The sequence below is a fragment of the Andrographis paniculata genome, unplaced genomic scaffold, assembly GCF_009805555.1.
Source record: "Andrographis paniculata isolate CXL003 unplaced genomic scaffold, ASM980555v1 Contig77END, whole genome shotgun sequence".
NCBI lineage: Eukaryota > Viridiplantae > Streptophyta > Magnoliopsida > Lamiales > Acanthaceae > Andrographis > Andrographis paniculata.
This window is the reverse complement of record NW_026137614.1, coordinates 1,704,646-1,713,818: the sequence shown is the minus strand read 5'-3', so window position 1 is coordinate 1,713,818 and position 9,173 is coordinate 1,704,646. Positions and strand designations below refer to the sequence as shown.

General features: G+C 40.1%; 1 long non-coding RNA gene across 1 annotated transcript; it reads right to left on the bottom strand.

Moving 5' to 3' along the window:
• Nucleotides 1-7,598: 7,598 nt before the first annotated feature.
• On the bottom strand, nt 7,599-8,830 carry LOC127239407 (uncharacterized). The gene is made up of 3 exons (XR_007836124.1): nt 8,750-8,830; nt 7,946-8,085; nt 7,599-7,854 (listed from the first exon to the last, which is right to left on the bottom strand). It is a non-coding gene; the product is annotated as an uncharacterized LOC127239407 (long non-coding RNA).
• Nucleotides 8,831-9,173: the final 343 nt, after the last annotated feature.

Genomic DNA, 9,173 nt, shown 5'->3' with positions numbered 1-9,173 from the left:
AATAAATGAATCACCGAGAAAGAAACAAAAGCCAGTAGTCGAGCGATGATCGGTGGGATCTCCTGCCCAATTAGCATCAAAGTACCAGTTAAAACCAAGGGCGAGCGAGCTGAATAATGGAGACCATGAAAGAGAGTGCCTTTGACATACCGAAAAATCCGCAGAACAACAGAGTAATGAGTCGTCCGAGGAGCAAACATGAACTCACTGACGATATGAAGAGCATAGACAATGTCAGGTTGAGTAACAGTCAGATATATCGGGCGTCCTACCAACTGGAGATATAAGATAGGATCGTCAAGAGGGACACCATCCATCGGAGTAAGGCGACAGTCAGACTCAAGAGGCGTAGGTGCTATCTTAGAGTCAGTGAGACCTGCTCTAGATAGAAGGTCGGAGACATACTTAGCTTGAGAAAAATAGTACCCGTCGGAGGTGTCGGAGATCTCAAGACCGAGAAAGTACCGAAGAGGCCCCAAGCTCTTTATTTCAAAGTGGTTGGGGAGATGATCCTATACTTCAGAGATGCCGGACTGATCATTTCTTGTGATGATCATATCATCCACATAAAGTAACAGAATAGTAACACCAGTGGACCCGCATTGAGTGAATAAAGCAAAGTCATGATAGCTGAAAGTAAATCTAAGCTGGAGCAGAGCATAGCTAAATTTCGAAAACCAAGCTCGGGGTGCTTGTTTCAAACCGTATAGAGCACGACGAAGTTCACATGCCTTGGAGGACGTGGGAAAATCAGGAGGAGGAGACATGTAGATGTCCTCGGATGGATCAGCATGCAGGAATGCATTCTTGACATCGAGCTGATGTAGGGGCCACTGATGAGCAGCAGCGATAGCTATAAGACAACGGACGGAAGTGAGACGAGCAACGGGGGCAAAGGTCTCCTCATAGTCGATACCGTACTCTTGAGTATAGCCTTTGCCTACCAAATGAGCCTTGTAGCGTTCTATGGATCCATCAGAGTATGTTTTGATCCGGAATACCCACTTACAGCCGATAGGTTTCTTGCCTCGAAGAAGATCAAATATATCCCACGTGTGAGTTTTCTCCAAAGCCTGTAACTCCTCAAATATAGCCTGCCGTCACAACGGGTCCCCATACGCCTCACGAAAGGACATGGGCTCATGGTGGGACAAGGTGGCGGAGAAGTAGTGATAATCGAATAAGTGAGTAGGGAGATGACTAACCCGAGTGGAACGGTGAGGGCCAGGATCAGGGTCCGAGGTCGAAGTATTGTTAGGATCTGGTGGTGGTGACGGATCAGAGTCGGGAGTAGTGGTGGACTCGGGGATCAGCGTCGGCTCAGGAGGCGCAACTGGGACAGCGTCAGGAGCAGAGGACAGAGTCGTGTCGTCGGAAGGAAATAGAGGTGGAGAGGACAAGGTAAAGAACAGAGACAAACGATCAAAGGGAACTCGAAAGTGGGACAAGGTAGAGAACTTGGTATTCTCCCAAAATGTGACATAAATACATAACCTATTGGAAATAAGATCCCAACAATGATAACCCTTATGCTCTACCCCGTATCCGAAGAAGCAACACAGACGCGCGCGAGGTTCTAAATTGGTGCGCACATGAGGAGGGAGGAGGACGAAGCTGACACAACCAAAGGGGCGGAGAAGACTATAATCAGGGGCTCGATTAAATAGTCTTTCAAATGGACTAACATTACCCATGACAAAGGAAGGGAGACGATTTATAGTATAGACAGCAGTAAGTGCGGCTTCCCCCCAAAAATGATCCGGACAAGAGGCAGATAAGAGAATGGTGCGGACTGTATCGAGGATATAGCGGTTTTTACGTTTGGCACGACCATTTTTTGGAGAGGTGTACGGGCAAGAGCGCTGGACAACAGTACCCTGATTAGATAGGAAACGAAAGAATGAAAAATCTGTATACTCAAGAGCATTATTTGTGCGGAGAGTTTTTAGAGTGGAGGAAAATTGGGTATGTATCATTTTAGCAAAGTTCATATAAATAGAGGAGAGTTCAAAACGGTGTCGCATGAAGTGAATCCATGTACAACGAGAGTAGTTATAGATAAAAAGCACGAAATAACGTGAACCATTCATAGAGACAACGGGTGAAGGTCCCAAAATATCAGAGTGAACTAATGAAAATGAAGTATCCAAAACATAAGTACTATGAGGGAATGATAAAGCGGGTTGTTTCCCCAACAAACAATCCACACAATTAAAAGACTCAAAACCGACATAACCCAAAAGACCTTGACTAATCAAAGACCTGAGTTTATTTGAGGACGCATGACTGAGACAATGGTGTCACTGAAGGCAGGATGGTGTGGAGGTGGTGGTAGCAGAAATAGAGGGATGAGGGAGCTAAAGTGACTTAAGCTCAAATAAGCGGCCTGTCTTCCAGCCCTTCCCGAGCGTCATCCCGGTTTGCGCATCCTGAACCTGCACACCAGAATAAGAGAAAATCACTGTGAGATCAACTAATTGACCAACTGAAATCAGATTCAAGGTTAATTGGGTAATACAATAGGTGTCAGGGAGGGATAAAGATGAGGTGGATATGTGTCCAGTATGGGTGATGCGCATATGGGTACCATTTGCGGTAAGGATAGGGGGTAGAGATGGTGCGGTGGATGTATAGGTCATAAGGCGTATATCAAAGGTCATATGATTACTACAGGTAGAATCAAAATACTAAGGAGGGGTACCTGATGTGGTAGACATGGAGGTATTGGAACATAGAACCTGTTTAAGGAGAGCCTCCAAGTCCTGAATCGTAGGAGGCGCAGGCTGGCAGAGGCTATGACAAATGAGGTACTAGACTTAGGAGGTCCACGAACATGCCGAGGCTTGAAGTTACTCATGCCAGAGCGAGACGGCCTAGTAAGGAAATACTGTATAGTATGGCCTGAAACGTGACAGTAATGACACTCCACTTTGGGGCAGTGACCGAAGTTGTGATAAGAAGTCTGACATCTTTTACAACGGAGTTGACGACCTTTGAGTAAGTGGTCGGGCGGTGACTGCAAGAGCATAATCAAGCGGAGGAGCCTTGCCGAGGTGAAGATGTGTTTCCTTAAAAAGAATCTCCTGAAAAGCTGCATCCAATGTAGGAAGTGGGTGCCGATGTAACAAGGAGGCACGAACTGCCTCATACTCTGGACACAAAGCCATCAAGACCTGAATGAGGCGAAGATGATCCGGACTGATCTCAGCCTGATCCAACCAATGCCAAAGGGGTTGCACTTGCACAAGAAAGTCGTTGAAAGGTTGTCCTAGTTCATGTTTCAGATTACGAAGTGTACTCCATAGCTGATAATAATGCGCCAAACCAGTAGCACGGAAGTGGACTGCCAAGAAATCCCACGCTGCCTTAGCAGCTTCAAATTGGGCAAGTTGCACATGTATCATCGGAGTGGACGTGTTGCGCAACCAGGTAAGAATCTGATGGTTCTTACTTTCCTAATCCTCTAATCTTTCAATATATGATTCAAAAGCTTAATCCTCCAATCTTTCAATATATGATTCAACAGCTTTAGCAGTAGGCGCAACTTCTCCTATAGTGACTGGAGCAATAGGATCAACTATATCCCCTATAACAACCCGACATAACTTCCTACCTATCAAAAATGTTTTAATCGATTGTGCCCATAAATTATAATTATCCCCAGATAAAGTAATATTAATCTGAACATGGACATCCATCTTTCCATATGAAAAGAGAAAGAAGGAACCACAAATAATATCTAACGCCGAAATCGCAGGATCAAAAGTAGCTGACAAAAGCACGGACAAAGGATCGAATCGGATCCAAAACCCAAAAGAACAGATGATCTCAAAATAGTGCTCAAATGGGAAAACAAATTATACCATGAGAGACAAAATCAAATTCCGAGCAAGACGCTGGAAAAAGCTCCGGGAAACGCCGCTGCACGCGCCGCCTAAGTGTCCAACGGCGAAACTTCGTCACGCGCGTGAGATCGCCATGCCCCGCCGTTCGCCATGAAATTTTGGGTACCGGCCGGTCTCGCGGTGGCGCATCTGATGGCGGGGGCGGTGTCGATCGAGGATCGCCGGAAAGATAGGTAACGGAACGGGCAGTGTGATTTAGTTATACGGGGAGAAATCGGGGCTCTGATACTATTTGGAAATAACGGAATAATATTATTTCTCTACTAAAATTAGGGTTACATCGTCATATATATACATATTGATATATTACCATAAATATAGATATATATATATATTTTACAATATATATCAACACCATAAATATAGATATATATATTACAATATATATCAACAACTTGCACGCGCCTCCTCAGTCGCCCAGAGGAAATACATCGGTAACCTCGATCAATCCGATATTTCCGGTGATGGGATACAATCATTCCGAAGTAAACTCTGGCGAAGGCTCGGCATCGATCATCAGCAGCTATTTTTACTGGTCCATGATTAATCATTGTTTGCATGGAAGATATTTGTTCGCAGATCTTTATGATTGTTCTATATGGGCGGGCACAAAAAGCCCCATCAATAGTGGAAAATTCACAAGCGCCAAAATTCCATTCAAATATGCGCGCGACTCTCCCTTGAGGTGCACGATCGTGCCCAGAAATGAACTTTCCGTGCTAAGCTTCATTTTCTCCTTTGGCGAAGACAACAAGAAGGATGTTTACCTACTCGCAAATAATGGGATTTATCGAATCGTTCATCCTAGTCGTTGCAGTTATACTTGTACTAAGGAAAATTCCTTGACCACGCCTTCCCAGGATCCTCTTTCTCCTCCGGTGTCTAGAGCAAGCTCATCGAGAGGTTCGTATTTGTATTTGAAGTCGATTTTTTTTTTTTTATTTTGGCTTTATTTTTTGTGTTTGTATTTTCTTGAATGTTGTTGTCTACAATGGTGATATGATATATGCTTCTCCTTGGAGTTGATTGTGTTAATTTATTTGAAGAGGAAAAGGATAATATAGGTCTATATTGTTCAAATTCGATAAAATTCATTGGGTAAACTGATGGTTTAGTCCCGTAACTTGACCCTTTTATCATTTTAGTCTCGTAACTAGAAGTTGTCTTAAAATAGTCCCCTAAGTGAATTTTTTTTTCAATTTAGTCCTCAATGCCTAGGTGGCATCTGCGTGACAGACTAGTGGACAAGTGTCGGCCAGATCAGCGTCATGTCAGCCAGGTGGCTGACACGTGTCCGCCACGTGGATTATTTATATTTTTACTTTTTTAAAATATAAAAATTTCAATTATAAAAATAAAAATAATAATATAATATAAAATATAAAAATAAAATTAAAAATAAAAAATTATTCATATGTCCGTTAAGTCGGCGCTATGACTAAATGGAGCGTGACAGACTAGTGGACAAGTGTCGGCCAGATCAGCGTCATGTCAGCCAGGTGGCTGACACGTGTCCGCCACGTGGATTATTTATATTTTTACTTTTTGAAAATATAAAAATTTCAATTATAAAAATAAAAATAATAATATAATATAAAAATAAAATTAAAAATAAAAAATTATTCATATGTCCGTTAAGTCGGCGCTATGACTAAATGGAGATGCAGGGTATCGATCCCCATACCTCTCGCATGCTAAGCAAGCGCTCTACCATCTGAGCTACATCCCCTTACATTTACCAATACCTCCGGTTTGGTTAGTGAACGCATAGCTCTGTCCGTCGCTGTTCGATTAAGAATTATTTGATTCGATGGAAATTCCTCAAATGAATTATTCATCGGAGTTTCTTTGTTGTTTCGGGAGCTCTCTTTGCTCTAAAATCTCCTCTACAGTTATGTCCCTACAATGCCACCAATTGCTGCAGCAGCGACAACGATTTAAGTCTGTAAAAGCAGTTCGAGTCTATTAATGTTTCGGATGCTGGCTGTGGTTCCATCCTTAAGTCTATTCTTTGCACGTGTGAATATTATTCCGGAGAGCTTTACCGAGTTGTCTCTATTCTCCGGCTCTGATACCATATGTAACGTGTCCGGAAGCTGACACGCCCAGCGCCTAGACCTTGCCCGCGCTGAGGCCCAGACCAGCCGTCCCCTATGCGCAACACGCCCGGGATATACCATACAGTATGGGAGAATCATGTAGAATACGTACCCAGGGGCGGCTATTAGCAGGAGCAAAATGAGCGATCGCTCATAGCCTAATTTTAAGAAATGGTCTATATTTTAAAATATTAATATATTATTATTAGATATATTAAATTTCAAAATTAAATCTTAATTTTTTAATTTATTTTTTTCTTCTCCATATCTAATTTAATTTTAATTTTAAAATTATATTTTAAACCCTAATCCCAAATGCATTCACAATCCCACTTTCTTTTCTCACTTTTCCCTTCTGACTAGCCAGCGTTCACAATCCCCTTACTCTTCTTCTTTTCTCCCTCGATTCAGCGACATAGACAGACAGACAATCCTCGTCCCTCGTCTTCTTCTTCTTTTCTCCCTCGGTTCAGTGATATAGACAGACAGACAATCCCTTTCTCTCTCCTTCTTCTTTTCTTCATCGGTTCAGCAACATAGACAGACCAAAAATCCTCCATCATCTTCTTCTTCTTTTCTCATTCAGTTCAGCGACATAGACAGACAGATAGGCGACACCGCCTTTTTTTTTCTGGTATGGATTAATTTACTAATTTTAACTATTTCATCTATTAATTCTAAAACAATAATTTTATTATTTTTTCAATTCAATTTTTTGGATAAATTGTTGGATTATGGTTTTTGGATTGCAGGACATGCGACACATTCGGCTGCCTGCACCCAGCTGCGCTCTGTCCAACGCCGGTGGAGAGGATTTCAATCAAGGTTTTATTGTTCCTTATTTTTTACAATTTACAAATAATAGAATAAATTATGCCTCAAAAAAAAAATGAATCGGGATATGAAAAACCCAAAAAAAAATAATAAAATTGATGAACTAATTCAATCTCATAGTGGAGCAATCAATAAATTTATTATAAGAGAACCACAATTGAATGTCGAAAATAATTTGAATATCGAAAATAATTTGAATATTGAAAATAATGAAAATTTTATTGATGATCATGTTGGTGATAATGTTAATAATAATCACCACCAAAAAAAGGCCATTTGTAGCGGTTATTGAACCGCTACAAATGGCATTTTTTTGGTACAAAAAGCTATTTGTAACGATTTTGTACCGGATTTTGACCGGTGCATATACTCGAGTTACAAAAAGTCTCTGTACCGACTTTTTCCGCAACAAAAAATGGGTGGTCAACGCATTTATTGTAACAGTGTTTGTAACGCTATCATTGTACTTTCGATTTATTTGTAGCGGCCATTTACCGTTATAAAAGAATCGTTACAATAAACCCTTATCCACTTGTAACGGATTTTGTTACGGTAGTAATTCGTTACAATAGTTGGTTTTCAAAAACCTAGTTAATGTTTTTTGTACCAGTATTTGTATTGACCAATTTATTGTATCAAAAAAGGTTTCCTTATTTTTTCAATAATAACTTTAAAAAAATGGTTTTGGGACCGAAAAACCTGTACGATGTGAGAAAATACTGCCAAATGATATTACAAAATATGGAAATATTACGGCAATTCTGTATCACCATAAGTTGTAGCAAGTACGCATTGTGTAGAAACATAAATATTTCGCAATATAGCCTAACATATATGGCAAAGCGTAGCAACAAACACACAAAATGTAGTAGAGACAACAAGTTCAACCAACATAAAGGACTCAGTTAGCATCAATCCACAAACAAACGTCAATCATCATAGAATCACGTGCCATGCTGCAACGCCCCATGCACCGTCACAGTGGCCGTACACCGTAGTTACGGGCGACGAACAAGCTGCCAACATTGTGCAAAATTATATAAGAATTTATTTGTGAGATGGTTAAGTTGTAATCCAATATAAAATCTTGTAAATGTGGTTGCGTACATCTTTAAATGTCCAGTCGATTGGCTCGGCGCGGACAACCTCACCGAGTGTTTGTGCTCCGGAGGTTGTCCGTAGAATAAGCGTAGCCTCCGGAACAGTAGCAGATGTAACAAAAACCCTTACTATGTCAACAGTGTCACCTATGGATATATAAAGAAAATATGTGCAAATCATCGGAAAGAAAATAAGACTCACATTTTATATAATCAATATAAAATATTAAAGATATTAACTAAAACATTATAGCATACGTAAGAGAAAAGGTCGGAGATGATCGCCCAATTTAACCATCCATACAACAGCGTAATCAAAATTGTAAAATATAGATTAGTATAACTATAATTATAGCACGGATCCTATCGTGATGACATCTGGACCAACATCTGTACAACCCCACAAGTATAAAACAACCAGCAACGTGATCAATTTATTTGATACATGTGAGAAGCTGTTTGTTTAAACAACCAACTTAAACATGTACCAATTTAAAAACAACAATTAATTGAGTACTGTTAATGTATCCAAATACCCAACACATAAGTTACATCAAAAATCAAAGTGGTTTGGGGAAAAAAATCAATTTACCCACCAGCCTACAAAAATATTTAATTATAGATTTATATGCTACCCAACAAGGTCATACAGAGCAAACAACCACCCAATTACAGTTCCATATAAATTGCATTGTCACCATATCATGTATTAGTATTTTGACTAACTAATAACCATAGAATATGCTTTACTTAAAATGGCTGCAACCAAAACCGATTTCATATAGATAATATAACTAGGTTGACAACAAACTTGGGGTAGGGTCGGATAGCAACACCCCCTCACCAACAACGCGTTTTTCCAAACTACGAGATATGAGAAGAATACGAGACCCGATCTACATGAAAAACGTTATCAAATGTCAATCATATAATCATATAATCCCGGCATCTGTTGGAATACGAGAGAGCATATTAATTCCGTCACAGCATTATAGAGCATTAGAACGTTGCAAGAGAATAATTATGTTGCTAATTTTGTCCTAAAATAGCTTATTCTTTTTTCCTATAGCTAATATTAATTCAATCATCCACAATTAACTCAATTAAGAACTCAATCCACAATCATGAATTCAAACGTCAAGTATAACTTTCATCATATATATACCATTTGAAATAAACCAATACATCATTAGTCTTTGCATGGAAATAACAAACAAACACAAAAGTTATCAAAC